This window comes from Botryllus schlosseri, chromosome 1, assembly GCF_051294905.1.
Source record: "Botryllus schlosseri isolate E-star chromosome 1, Bs_hap1, whole genome shotgun sequence".
Classification (NCBI taxonomy): Eukaryota; Metazoa; Chordata; class Ascidiacea; order Stolidobranchia; family Styelidae; genus Botryllus; species Botryllus schlosseri.
Genome location: NC_137236.1, coordinates 3,688,777 through 3,703,143, shown reverse-complemented (window position 1 = coordinate 3,703,143; position 14,367 = coordinate 3,688,777). Strand labels below are relative to the sequence as shown.

General features: G+C 38.9%; 1 long non-coding RNA gene across 4 annotated transcripts; it reads left to right on the top strand.

Moving 5' to 3' along the window:
• Window positions 1–457: 457 nt before the first annotated feature.
• On the top strand, window positions 458–11,846 carry LOC145440069 (uncharacterized). Of its 4 annotated transcripts, XR_013915419.1 has the most exons (5): window positions 458–686; window positions 1,362–1,474; window positions 3,392–3,535; window positions 4,580–5,887; window positions 6,884–7,863. It is a non-coding gene; the product is annotated as an uncharacterized LOC145440069 (long non-coding RNA). The 4 variants fall into 4 exon arrangements; XR_013915418.1 differs by lacking the exons at window positions 458–686; window positions 6,884–7,863 and adding an exon at window positions 8,070–11,846 and having other exon boundaries at window positions 700–1,474; XR_013915420.1 differs by lacking the exon at window positions 458–686 and having other exon boundaries at window positions 700–1,474; window positions 5,666–5,887; window positions 6,884–7,866.
• The last annotated feature ends 2,521 nt before the right edge of the window (window positions 11,847–14,367 follow it).

Here is a 14,367-nt window from a genome sequence, read left to right as displayed (position 1 = left end):
GGGGTGTTCAGAAAAGGAAAAAAAGTTTTTTCAAATCTCATCGACTTGGTTGTCAAATCGTCAGGTTACCTCATTTCAGCGCATAAAGTAGGTCTACTCTATTTGAAACTTATCTCAACATCGTTTAAACGTGTCTATGTCGATGAAGTGGAATAATTTCCAGCTAATCCATGTCATATCTTTTTTTTCGTTCACTGGCGATGTCTTCACCAAACTCCACCATAGGGCCTTGTCAAGATCAAAACAAGTGGAAAAGACATCCCTGAATCTTCAGGCATACCTGGAACACGATTTTTGGTCATGTCGGAGATACGAAATTGGTCACCGTAAATACTACTATTTATAAAATAACAAAAATTTCAATTTGACTGACCTCGGCATCTGCTGGTTGGAATTGAGTCAAATTTGTTGTGCAAAGTTTTTTCAAGATAACCTGACGATTTGACAGGTGATGAAAATATGAAAAAAAGTTTTGTTTTTTAACACCTATTGTACAAGTCTGTCTGTAAACATATTTGCGACTTTGTGACTACCATTGCAGGGCAACAACCTTAAAGGGAATGAGATTCGAGTTAATCAAGCTGTGAGCAGACGTAAAAGGATGATAAATCAACAGAAGACGTAATAGAATGAGAAGGATGGTAAGAGGAATTTGTATCTTGGCGAAAAAGTTTTCGTTCGACCAGGTATGAGCGGGCTAATATTCAGCACAAACTCGTCAGTATTATGGTGCTGACCTACTCTAGTTCAGTAAAACGCAAGATCATTGAATGAATGAGATTCGTCGCTCTCACAAGTAACACCGGCGTATCGAGAACAATCCGAACATTTTGTAAAGTATACAACGATATATAGAGACACCGATTTTTTGATGACTTGACTTGATTTTGCTTCGAGTCACGAGTCAATCCGCATTTCTGAAACACCGAGTCAAGTCATTTTTGCAAAGTGACTCGGTTCATCTCAAGACTGTCCGCCAGACCACTTCAACAGACTGTGCTTTCACAAACACGCGGGCGTATCTCAGCTTGAAACTTGCCGCTAACAATACCTTTGCCTCGATATAGAACCGTCGGTGTCTGTCTCACCGACTGACAAATATGATAAAGTGAAGGCAATTTTGAGCTAGCTTCAGACACAAATACACCTGCTGGAACTGAAAATTTGTTTGTGGCAAGTGTGTGTAAGTCGACGGCAAATATCAAAAAGTTGGAATTAAATGAGAAACTTTATGCTTCATTTTTGATATCAAGTGCGTTGTAGGTATGGTCATCAGATCTCAGATGCTGGTACATTATTTTCCCGCATATATTCATATAACTCGATACGTTGCTGTCACATTCTTGACATCTTCTATTCAGATTGCCATCAATTCCGCCATCGGCATGTCCAAGGGATGTGCTCCCGTTCGATTCATGACTTCACCTCTGACTAAGTGGCAAATTGTATCAACTCGCTGAAATGTAAGGAAAACGTGACTAGACTTGTAGGCTACCGTACTGTACAGTACTGTAACCAGACTTGAATAAACTACTGGATTTCCAAAATCTGTACTCGCTACGCGAAACTTGCAATTTAAATTAGATCTTTAATATGTCCCCCTTTTTGATATTGTAAAATTTTGCACCCCCTTATCGTCATATCACAAACGCAATCAGAACGCAGCCAATCCCAGCGGACAGTTTGATGGCATGGATGGTATTGATCAGGGATTTTTTACCTAAAAATCGAAAGATTTTGACCTAAAAATCAAAATTTTGACATTTTCCACCTAAAAAAAACTGACCAAATTTGATCTAGCGTATACAAATTAGTTGTTTTCCCACATAACGCTAGAAATGTACTACTTATCTTCACCTCTGATCGGAACTGTTTGTTCTTACGAAGTAGTTCATCCTGAAAATTTTATTTTGCCGCTATAACTGAAAAAATTTTACATGAAAAAATTTGTTTTAACGAAATCTGGCCATATGAAGCATTGCAGTAGTAACATTACGTGTTATGGTAGAAATAATTGAAATGTTTAGAAGTACAACGCTTATTTATATAAGTACCATGCATTGCCCACGCAGTGTTGCTTCAGCAAGGTTATTGCGGTACGTTGTGCATATCACCATGCCAACCTATTTGTTTCATTTGAATGCTTATGATTCACAATGAGCAGACAATGAGCCGTCTACAACAGTAGGCCTATAAAGTAGGCTGCAAGCGGTAAATGTCAGACGATAAGTGCACTGACACTGCGAAATCTACAATATAAACGAAATGCAGATTGCAAAAAAGTTGTATATAACTTTGTAAACAATTGTGACATTTTTTGACATGTAACAAAAATCGCCCTAGTTATGACTGTTGATGTGAGAATCCTCTAATATGGAATTGGAGGTAAACTGCGCAAAGCGCGAATTTTTTTTTAATTGATCACAGCTTCGCACCTCTCTTCAGATGGTTTCACGCCCCCAGTTTTAGAACCTCTGATCTAAACCTAACGACCTTCGAAAATCTGATGCCGTACTAATTCAAACACAACGAACTAACAACTGTTAACACTGTAATACAAACTACTGAATTGCAAATGAGCTAAGTAATATTGGAGATAGAATCAGCATTTCAAAAAGACGGACTTTCGAGCTTGAAATGCAAGGCGTTGCAACCCCAAACATTCATTCCCGGACCATTTTTCTATGTTTAATTTCAGCCTACCTACATGTTCCAGGTCGAAGTGGGTAGTTTGATTGAATGGCCGATTCTAGTCGTATCGGCTCCTTCCTGTCGAGTCATTTCATCACAATCTTGTGATGTGGTAAAATTCATAGCGAATAAGTAAGATAAAAACGAACATATGTCAGTCTTGTTCGGCCAAGACAGGTTGGATTAGGCCTGGTCATGGAAACACCGCCGACATGTACAATGCATGCGTCATGGCCTTTTGGTCGTTCGTCGGCACTGCATGGAAACACAGTAGTTGTGTTCACTGTTCAGTTTTGAGTTCAATCCGATTCAACCCACTTTTTTCACTTCTACTCGAGTGTTATAGAATGTCGTACTTTTCTTCAGTCCTAACAGCTCGTGGCCGTATTTTCCAAGTATCAGGACTAATGGAAGACATACCAATGATGCGGTGGCTTCACTATATTTCGAAGTTACAATGAAATGTCCGTCTTGGCCGTCCCCGTCTTGAGCTATGTGTCTTGGTTAGAGTCATACGCAATGACTCGAGTTCAAGTCGAGTCAATACAAAAATTGACTCGAGTCGAGTCATTTCAAGAAATTACTCAAGTAGAATCAACAACCCTGCGTGAAGCTACTTAGAAAGTACCAGCCATCTATGGTTACCACTAGTAGAAAAGTGCGATGCTGACTTCATGACCACCTGTGATTTTTTGTGTAGGAACGCAAGCCGCTGAAGGTCTCAACGCAATAGAATGGAAGAATGTTGCAAAGATTGAAAATGCAAAGCGGGTCAAACTGAAAAATGCAACGCAAAATTCGACTTTGTGCTCACAATCTTCCTAGATGTGTCAAAAACTTGTAGGTATGTCATAATCACAACTATTAACGTACTTTCCAATTAGGCTATCTAGAAGCAATGATTCCTAACCGGGGTTTCACACGATAGCTTCAGGGGCTCTATGAGCAACATTTGAACAACTAGATCTTTTTCAACTTTTCAAAATCAGATTGGAAATAGAATGATGGCTAAAAGCCACAGTTTTTTTACAAACTATACTAGATTTAGAATTATAATTATTACTAGACTTTTTTCAAATTAAGATTAGAATCAGAGTTAGATCTACACAATTTTCCAAAATTAGATTGGAATTAGAATCACTTAATTCGCGAAAACTTGGACATGAAATGAAGCTCAGTTCATATTAAATCAGACCTCAGCCTCATAAGCATGAGAACGACAACGGTCTGTACAGCGAGCTTGACTCGATTCGCACGATACAGTTCCCTGTAGCATTTTTGGGAAAACCAGAAATTTGATCAGAATTTAAACGCGAGGTTAGAAACATTCCACGAACTGAATTAGAATTGAAATTACAGCAAAGGAACACTTCACAAAGTATATTATAATTAGATTGCTGTAATTTCCTCTAATTGGTGTGATTGGATACCTATAATTATTTAGTTTTCCAAGTTTGCTCTGAGCCAGTCTCGAGTTTCATGGGACAGAAGTCACACTGATTTACAGTCTTGTATTTTGTGAGATGATCATGTTTTAACAGTTTTGTTTTTCTTACCACCGAAGCTTGATGCATAAGTCATTCCGCACTCATTAGAGTTCTATAGTAACGCATTAGATGTGTATTCTGATAGGTTTTTTGGTGACTTGACAAAAATATGGGGTTCACGAAAGGCTTTCAGATTAGTGTAAGGGTTCACCGGGTTGCCATAAGAGGGCAATTGATTTTCCGGTTAATTTGGACAAAGCAGTGTCTCCGCTTATTTTTGCCAAAAGGAGGCAAAACGAAATTTTCTAAATAGCATACTCGACTGTATAGCTTTTCCTTGCTATTGACTAACACGTTTACCTTATGAGTGCTTCGATAAACTGACGCGATCATGTTTTCAGGGACTTCTGTTCCAATGCTAAGATCGGCGCGGTGTAGTTATCACGGAATGTCGAGTGATACGAGATCGGAAGAATTCCAGCGTACATGTTAGAAGTTAGAAGATAGCTCTGATTCGCATTCACCAAATTCACACACAGACAATCGAACACGCTTTGAAATCTTTGAGAAGTTTCAACATCAATCGCGACATTTTTGGACCAGTCACAGGTCAAGTCTTGAAGTTTCATTGGAAACCAGGTAAAATTCCTATTGATGCTGATATTTGCAATATTATATCCGACATTAAATTTGATCGTTATCTGCTTTATTTTCTGCCGTCATTCCTGCTTGACAACACTTGATCATCTTTTAGCCAATGAGAATCACTGGTATAGGCCTACACACTTCTTAAAATAATGTAAATCAGCAAACTAGTTCAAACCACTGGATTTTTCAGATGTGCAACTAGAACTCGAACCACGACATTTGAAGATATGCAACTAACTAAATAAATCGCATGCCGTGTGTTGTCGATTGTGGTTAATTTGCAGCACTGATAATGCAAAATACCGAATTGAAAATGAGCCAAGAAATATTTTCAATAATTGGTGTCATTTTTGAAAATAAATTGAATGACCATGATACAGACGCTACGTGAACCGTTATGGAAATTTATTGGTAAAAGTGCTCGGAACCTATCCCAAAACCAACTTCTAGTTTGCATAATCCAAAGTCGAAAAAGTAAGTGGTTCGGCCTAAATATTGTTAGCAGATCTAATCAAATCTACTTGAGTACTCCGGAAAAGTATAGGTAGCGTACTTCGATATCGATCGTCTTTTTGTCTGCACCTTGTCGGATTCATACATGCTCGTAAAATAGTTGCATGGGCTTACTTGCGTCAGAAATGCATTTCTACTGTGTGCGAATCTTGGGTTGCGAAATGTAAAGTAACACAAAATTTGGTCGCGCTCTAAAAACTGCGAGAACCACTGCTCCAAACTATTGACATCTCTAATAGCATTGGTGCTATTTCTGAAAATATATTAAGATATCATGATACGAGGCCTGTATTTCTCGATCATATTAACCGATTCCTACATTCTAGGATAGCTCCTGAAATCAAAGAACAGCGTACAGCGGAATTTCTCACAGAAAGGAAGCTAAAAAACGAAATGACTTCTCAAATGATTCCTATACTCAATAAAATCCCAACCGACGTCGTTTCAAGATAATATTCGTCGGAAGATTCGGTCACTCAAGAAAAAAGACGGAAAAGCAAATACCGGCTAGTGTGCCCAAATCAGGCGACCAGAACGATACCTGACAGGTTTGTTGGAGTTCAGTTATCTCAGACCTTACAAGGTAATAAGATATGTGTCATGCAGTTTAGATGGAAATTTTACGTGAAGCATTCCCTGAACTTTACGCGATACAAATATCTCTTACTTCCACAACATCCTGCAAATGTGGTGTGACATATAAAATGAAGCACTGGTAACGGGATTTGTCATTTTGATTGTGTGTTAGCAAAGTGGCATGAGAGAGAAACCTGTCCCAAAAAATCGTAAAGAGAGGTGATCACTGGTTTTTAAAGAGTGACTTTGCTTTCCAAACACTTGAAGTGGGTTTTCTCTATCAACACCTTTCATTATGTCACTTCAAGGCAGAAGTGAGGGAACTGCCAGATGCCAGTAATCTAATTTTAATCTAATCCGAAAGACTATCTCATCCTAAACATTGATCTTGTGGGGACGTCCTGGGGCGCTTTGTCATGGCAGTCTCTGGGCCATTGCACGTCAAGACAGTATGCTTATTGATATAAGCAGACTCTCCCTCTAGGGAATGCTGTTGCCATCGCAGAAGCTGTTTCAGCTAGTGTGGAATAGTGTTGTTGGGCACATGTGAATAGCTTATTTTGAAACAACAGCAATCATAATTTGAAAACTGAAATCAATTTTAGCATCTCAAAATGCTTTATTTCGCGGTACTTCCAAAATCTCAAATCATATCGACGGCAATTGCGGTGACCCCTGGTATAGTAAAAAACGATCCAGGCTTGGTGTAGGCCCATAGACAATTTTTGCAAAATCAGTAATTATAATTATAATCTAATTTGGAAAAGCTGTGTAGCTCTAATTCTAATCTAATTTGGAGAAACTTGTGTAGCTCTAATTCTAATCTAATTCAGAAAAGCTTAAAATTTTCTTTTTGTCCAAGTCGTGACGCAACTTAGTAAGTAGCCAACCCACCTCCGATTGACCTATCGAAAGTTCTACAAAATTACAATGCTGACGTCATTGACCATATGTAGTTTTCTGTGTAGGAACGCAAGCCGCTAAAGGTCTCGGCTCAATAGAATGGAAGAAAGTGGAAAAGAACGAAAATGCAAAAGATTGATTTGGGCCAAACGATGACATGTATTTTCCCTTTTTTATTTTTATTTTCATTTTAAATGCGCTATTCGAACTAAAACGACTCACTTTTTAAAATACGCGACTGGAAGTTGAAACTACTCAAAAACCGGTTGTTAGTTTCCGGCAACTACCTAAATTGTAGCCTAAGCTTGTACAATTCTGTGTACTATTCAATAACAAAATACCTTCCGAGGCATAGTTGTAACCAAGTCATAAGGCTATGAGTCACAAGTCAATCTTACTTTTATAGTTTTGATTTGGTATCGAGTCGAGTCGTTTTCAATTCACCACTGAGTCGTGTCCGAGTCCAAGTCAGCGAGCAGAGGGTCGAGTCCGAGTCATGATATTATGACTCAAGTCCAAGTCATTGCGTTGACTGCTCAGTTTCCAGTTCAAGTCAGATTAAATCAACATTTTATAACTCTGTCTGGTAATATCGAATGGTTCGCATTTATAATATACTCATTTTCCTCACTTTTAGCAGCTTCTAGTCACATTTTCAAGTACCAGAACCAATAGAAGAAATCTCAATAGTGTGGTTACTTTACTATTCTTCGAAATTACAATGAAATGTCGGTCTTGACCTTCTGAGTCTCGAGTCATGAGCAATGACTCGAGTCCAAGTCGAGTCAATACACAGTCGAGTTATTTCCACAATTTGATAAAATGACTTGAGTCATCAGAAAATCGTGACTCGAGAAATACAATATTATAAAAATAATAATTTTTGTTGATAAATTAACTCATACTAGTCCTGGACTAGTTACCAGCAGGAGGTCATCAACAAAAATTACGGTGTAATAATATTTTTTTACACTGCGGAAGCATTGAATCTCGATTGCTCGTTAAGAGCATACCGAAATAGTCCTTCAAAAGTATGTTAGTGGAAATAATATATGATGAAACGACTACCGTGCATAATTTTACTAGTCGACTCTCATCACAATTAATACTTGATTCACATTCGAGTACTCTGATCTGACTAACTCTCTATATACCACATCTGCTTGTAGGAATACCTGGGTCGAAGAACCTGTTCTAGATTGACAGGTTCATTGATTCTACCTCACACCAACACTCTTGATTTTGTTACAGTGGATTGCAAGCAGAAGATGATCGCACATATTATATCATGTAAAGGCCTGCTCCTCCAATGTATCATAAGCTCATCATAAAAGCCAATTGTGTTTCAATCTCAACCGATCAGCTGCAGCCTGACTAACATCATAAATGGCTGACAGACATACTGAGTAGGTTAAAAGTGAGTAAAGTATGAATTTGAATTTTTGAAAAGAAATCAATGATTCCAGATCTGATATTTGTTATTTTCTCTCCACCACCAGTAACAGCGGTGATATACCCATGTTGGTCATTCGTAAATTGCTTATTAAACTAGATAAAACACAGTTCTGGGCCTGTTTTTCAAGTATTAGTAGGTGAGACTTGGATCAAGTCGAGAAGAATGTCTTGAGTCACATGAGTTGGCCGAGCCATGGTCGATGACTCGAGCATATGTCGATTCAAAACACAAACTGACTCGAGTAGAGACATTTTCCATTTTCAAGATAATGACTCGAGTCCGACTCGACAACTAACAACAGGGTTGTAATGACTCGAGTCACGATTTTCTGATGACTTGACTCGAGTCATTTTCTCAGAATACGGAAATTTATCTTCTCGACTTAAGTCAATCTGTAAATTGAGTTGACTTGGACTTGAGTCATTGGGCATGACTCGAACCAAGTCGTATGACACGTGACTCAAACGGCCAAGACCGACATTTCATTGTAATTTCAAAGAATAGTAAAGTGACCACACTATTCGTACTTGAAAATGCAACCAGAAACTGCTGAAAGCGAGGAAAATTAGTAGCCGACATTAAAATGCAAGACATTCGATAGTAATCGATATGACCGAACAGCAATGCAAGTAGGTTTAGCAAATGCGTCTCACAACACGTGTTACATGCACTTGTAAAGACTCGGAATAATTGTAACAGGAAGTCATATTCCTATCGCAATGTTGTCTATTACATTATACTCCCGCACTACGTATAAACTGAGTATAATTCAGTAGCTAATTCGGTCTGTTAACTACAATGCAGGGTCTTTGTGTATTTGCCTGCCATTGAAGGGAATCATTTCATTACAGTATCCGTAGAGTGATGATGAAGTATCTACAAGAACGCAGGCTGGTTAGTTTCGAAGAAATCATCAAACAGCATATTGGTGAGAGATTGTTCGATTCTAAGACTGGCTGAAAAAATTGATATTTCTTTTACTTCTCTCGTAGACAAAATGGTTCATTTGGACATAGTATTGTGATAGCTGCAGGCCGCAGCCCGTAGGTAAACAAGTAGAAGTAACGTCGTAAATTTATACTCAAGTACAAGTGGGCTACAGTGATTTCCCAGTAAACAAGTAATTATTCCGATCATACTTTGCATTACACTGAAAACTCTTAATTAGAATTTGAATTAGTCTAAAATCGTAACCACTTATGTTGGTAGCCTAGTGCAAATTTTTGACAAAGTAGTTATAATTCTAGTCATGGATTTATAAAGAGAATAGTTCTACTTTTAGTTCAAGTTGCTCATTTTGAGGAAAAAAATTCAGTAGGGATAGTGCTAGTAGACAATCCTTGTTCTAGTTACGGATTTTGAAAAGAGTGTAGTTCCAATTTTAGCTCGAGTTGCTAATTTTTAGAAATAGAGTAATTGTAAGTCTATTTCTTGTGGCGAATGTTTGAAAACGAGTAATTCTAGTTACTAGTTTTAAAAATTAAGTAGTTCTACTTCTAGTTGCTAGATTTGAAAACTGGGTAGTTCTAGGTCTAGTTACTGATTTTGAAAAGAGCGTAGTTCCAGTTTTAGCTTGAGTTTCTAATTTTTAAAAATTGAGTAATTATAGTTCTATTTCTAGTGGCGAATTTTGAAAAATGAGTAAGTCCAGATACTAGTTTTGGAAATTAAGTAGTTCCAGTTTTGAAAAAATAAGTAGGTATGGTTGCTAGTTTTGAAAATTAAGTAGGTATATATGCTAGTTTTGAAAATGTGTAGGGTGTACAAGTCAGTCCTCTGCCATTGTGTATTGAACTAGAGCCTGACCATTACCGGATATTTCATCAGCTACCGATCAAACCAATAACTACACCTTTGCCGATCATGCCGATGTAGCAGCCGATATTCAAAATACATTGCATATCGCTTCAAGCACACACAACCAATGCTAAGCTTGGACGGGAAATAAACTAGAAAACGGAATCTGGTCCTCTGCGAGCAGCGGTGGCCAGTAATGAAGTCATTTTAATTTATTGCAGTACTAAAATCCAAAATGATTTTTAAATACTAGTACTAATTACTCGAGTGGTTATTAATTTGAACTACTTACTCTTCTACATGAACAGTTATCAGTTTTGTTGGCAAAACTGGCATTCATCTTTTAAGTTACTTGTAAATCGCTACCCCTAATTGTACTTGAGTAGAAATGTATGACGTCACTTCTACCTGAGTAACACCGAGGAAAACTTGACCATTTCAGCCCGTACGCTATATAAAATAGATGAATGTGGTCGGGTGTTCTGCTTTCTATAGATAGATAAATTTACTGAATTTACTTTATACAACCACTCTCGATTTTATTACAGTGGACTGTCAGATGATCATCATACACAACATCTCATCTGAGAGGCTGTTACTCTGGTGCATCAAGATTTCTCCCTTAAAAGACGTTTGCACGACAATCTCAACCGATCAGTCGGAATCTGACAAACATCAATGCCGGACTGATACATGAGGAGGCTCAAACTGAGTAAATCATAAATTGCATTTTTTTGACAAATCAATGATTTCAGATCCGAATAGTGGCGTATTGTCGGCAGTGTTGGGATCAAGTCACTACATTCGAGTCACAAGTCATCTCGAGTTATTGCACATTTTGACTCGAGTTAAGTTAAGTCAATCGATTTCCGAATGTGACTCGAGTCAAGTCGAGTCATAATTCAAGTCAAGTTGAATTTTCTAAGTACAAAGAGTAATTGTGTCATTGCATTTTGATAGCTGTTTGAAAGTTGCCATTTATTTGTAACCGGGGGACGAATAGATAGTTTAATGTACGTTCAAAAATGCTTGGTATCGCCCGTCGCATACATATAACTGTTGAACTCCTGAAATAACCGTATAGCCTCAGTCTATAATTATCAGCTGAAATAGAGAATGGAAAACCTCAGAAATTTGAAACAAATTGATAAGATGGAATGCACTAGCCACAAACACATCCGTGAGATACAATTTAGGCCTGTACCAATGGCTGACGAGTAATATAAACTTGAAAACTTCATTAAAATACAAGAGGTTTGGTGATGATGGCTACCGACCACATTTAGCAATATATAGTAAAAAGATATATGCTTTGCCATTACATTACTTTATTGCTAGGTTACGAGCTCCGATCACTTTTTGCGTTCAATTTATATGTGATCGAACAAGAGAGGCTCGGTAAAATGCAAAATCATTGAGTGATTGCTCACCCTGACAGGTCACACCAGCGTATCGAGAACAATTTGAATATATGCAAGATCAGTGATTTTTTTTGACACCGTTACTCGATGACTTGATATTGACTCGTAAATTTTGCTTCGAGTCACCAGTCAAACCACATTTCTGACACGTCAAGTCAAGTCATTTATGCAAAGTGACTCGACTCAAGTCAAGTCATACGAAAAAAGTGACTCGAGTCATCCCAACACTGGTTGTCGGCACCACCAGTAAAAACCATGATATACTCATTCTTTTACCTCTTAACATATGTATGACTACAGGTAAACACAGTTTTCAGGCCTATGTTATAAGTATCGCTACTAATACACAAGACTTGAATCGAGTCTTATAGAACAGTGGTTCTCAACCTTTTTCACCTCGCGGACCGGTAAAATTTCTAAAAATGTCTTGCGGACCGGTGAACCTTTAAAACTGAAATGAAGCCAAAATCTAAATATGCAACCGTTTTTTGTAATTATATGATGCTAGAGAGTGACTTTTAGAAGGTTTTGATCCTAATCAACTATTATCTTCATGAGTCTGCTGTGTCGAGGTATAAATGCCTTATTGTCCAAATAAACGTGCTACCGCCGAGAGTCGTTAACAGTTTTTCGTGGCGAAGGTCGTTCAACCGACCACGCCAACTCGAATAATATTCTTCTGTGGGACAATATCAACAGAAGACGCGTTTCGGAGTCGAACCAAGCACCTTGCCGTGCTACCTTGCTCATGCTCACTATCACCAGACGCAGGCTACTCTGGCAACTACAAATAAAATGCGCTGCACTAAGACACCTTACAGCAGCTATACCGACCATCCGCAAATCCAGGCCGAAAAAGCACTTCGTCCGCCCACCCCAAAAAACGTCGGTCTTGGGCCGCCACAGGGTGATGAGCCAAACTTGCGGAGGCTTCGCCCCCAGACCCCACAGTTGGGTGCCTGTTTTACCTGTACTTGTGAGCACATTCCTTCTACTCAGTGTAAGCAGAGAGTCTATGTCAGTGGTGGCCATGCAACTTTATTGCTATTCACGGCCGCATTGCGACTGCTCAAGTGCTCATGTAGCCTACGGCCGCATTCCAGGGCGTAGTCATAATAAACTAGCTGGACGCCATATACCCATGTTAAACTGTATATGTGTATTTCCCGTACACTCAGTACTAATCTCTTTAATGACATATGCTTACTCTACGCACCGAAATGCCGAGTGGTCACTGGTCATGCCACGGGATTGTCGACAGTCGCGCGAAGCGTGAAAAATTTTCCAATTCGCTGATGAATTTCGTCATCAATATTAGTAGTTTCACAATTACTGATCAATCATTTATCCTTTCTCAACACACGTGATCTGATTCACCGGTAGAGTTGTTGGAGGGGGTATTTTCGAAAATTTAGGGCAAGTTATAAATGATGATGTAACTTCGGCTGGGCCAATTGTTATTAGTCACTTTGTTACATGCTGTTATTTTTGTCCTCCCATCAGGACTGTCAGTATAGGGCGGAGCACACGATTCCGAGTTGGTATTTCTATACGAGGCGCATCATTTTCCTCTGCTGTTCGCCTCTGTGCTGCAGGGATCTGATTGCAAAGGACGCTACTATATTTAAGAAGAAAATGATGTCACGTTGAATCTCTCGAGAAACCAGGAGTTAATTCGTAAATTCAAATTGCATGTCGATGGCCGTCAACACATACTAACTGAATTACGTGTCCACGGCCGCAGGCTGGCCACCCCTGGTCTACGTAGCTTAATCAAGTCAATAGCGAAAATTTTCGCTCATTCATAACTGAATCGGTTTTCTCGCTGGCGAGTTTTCGGCACACATTTCTGAGTCCCGTGTTAGCTAAAACTTCATTATGTGTTATTACGCCGTGGCGCGGTAATGGCTGACTCCGAAATGCATATTTCTATAAATCACGGAGAAGTCGCCTAAAAGCAAGCCATTTAGTGACGCCAAATCGCGCAAAGTGCGCAAAGAAATTGAAAAATGTTGGAAAAAGTTTTTTAAAACTACGATATGATATATGTTATGATATATGCTATGAGTCCCGTGATAGCTAAAACTTCATTATGTGTTATTACGCCGTGGCGCGGTAATGGCTGACTCCGAAATGCCTATTTCTATAAATCACGGAGAAGGTCACTTAATAAGCAAGACATTTAGTTTTTTTAAATACGCTATGTAATATGTTCACTTGCAAAATAATTTTGGGCCCTTTTTAAGTTCGGCCCTCTCCAATTGGGCGGTTTGTGATGGTCCTGCACGAAACGAATGAATCGAAAACGAATGATCGCACAAACCGCGCTGTTTAGCGATGAGTCAGCTCGTATCTGTTTTGTCCTTGTCGCTCGCATGTCGTTAAAAGACATGTCTTGAACTTCAAGTCAAATCGAACATGTTTCTAGCCCTAATCTTACCTCACAAAGTTCTAAATAAGTTTAGAATTTGATGTTTCATTTATTTCACCAATAGACAAGCCTTCAACATTGCATCTTGAAATTAAGGTATAAAATTGCAATATGTCTGGCGGACCGGCGGGAATGTCGTCGCGGACCGGCACCGGTCCGCGGACCAGCGGTTGAGAACCACTGTTATAGAATGTCTCTGGTCATAATATGACCTGGTCGAGTCGTGCGCATTGACTCGAGTACGTGTCGAGTCATTCTCCACATACAAGATAATGGTTCGATTCTGACTCAAGTCGAGTCAATACAACCCTTACACCCTATCTTCAGATTGAAGTAGAAGTAATTATGTTGTTGTTTGTGGTGTTCATGGTGTTTGTCGACTACCATGGTCATTTAAACCTGGCAAATTTTCTCCATTTCTATCCTTAGCTGCCGACTTGTAGC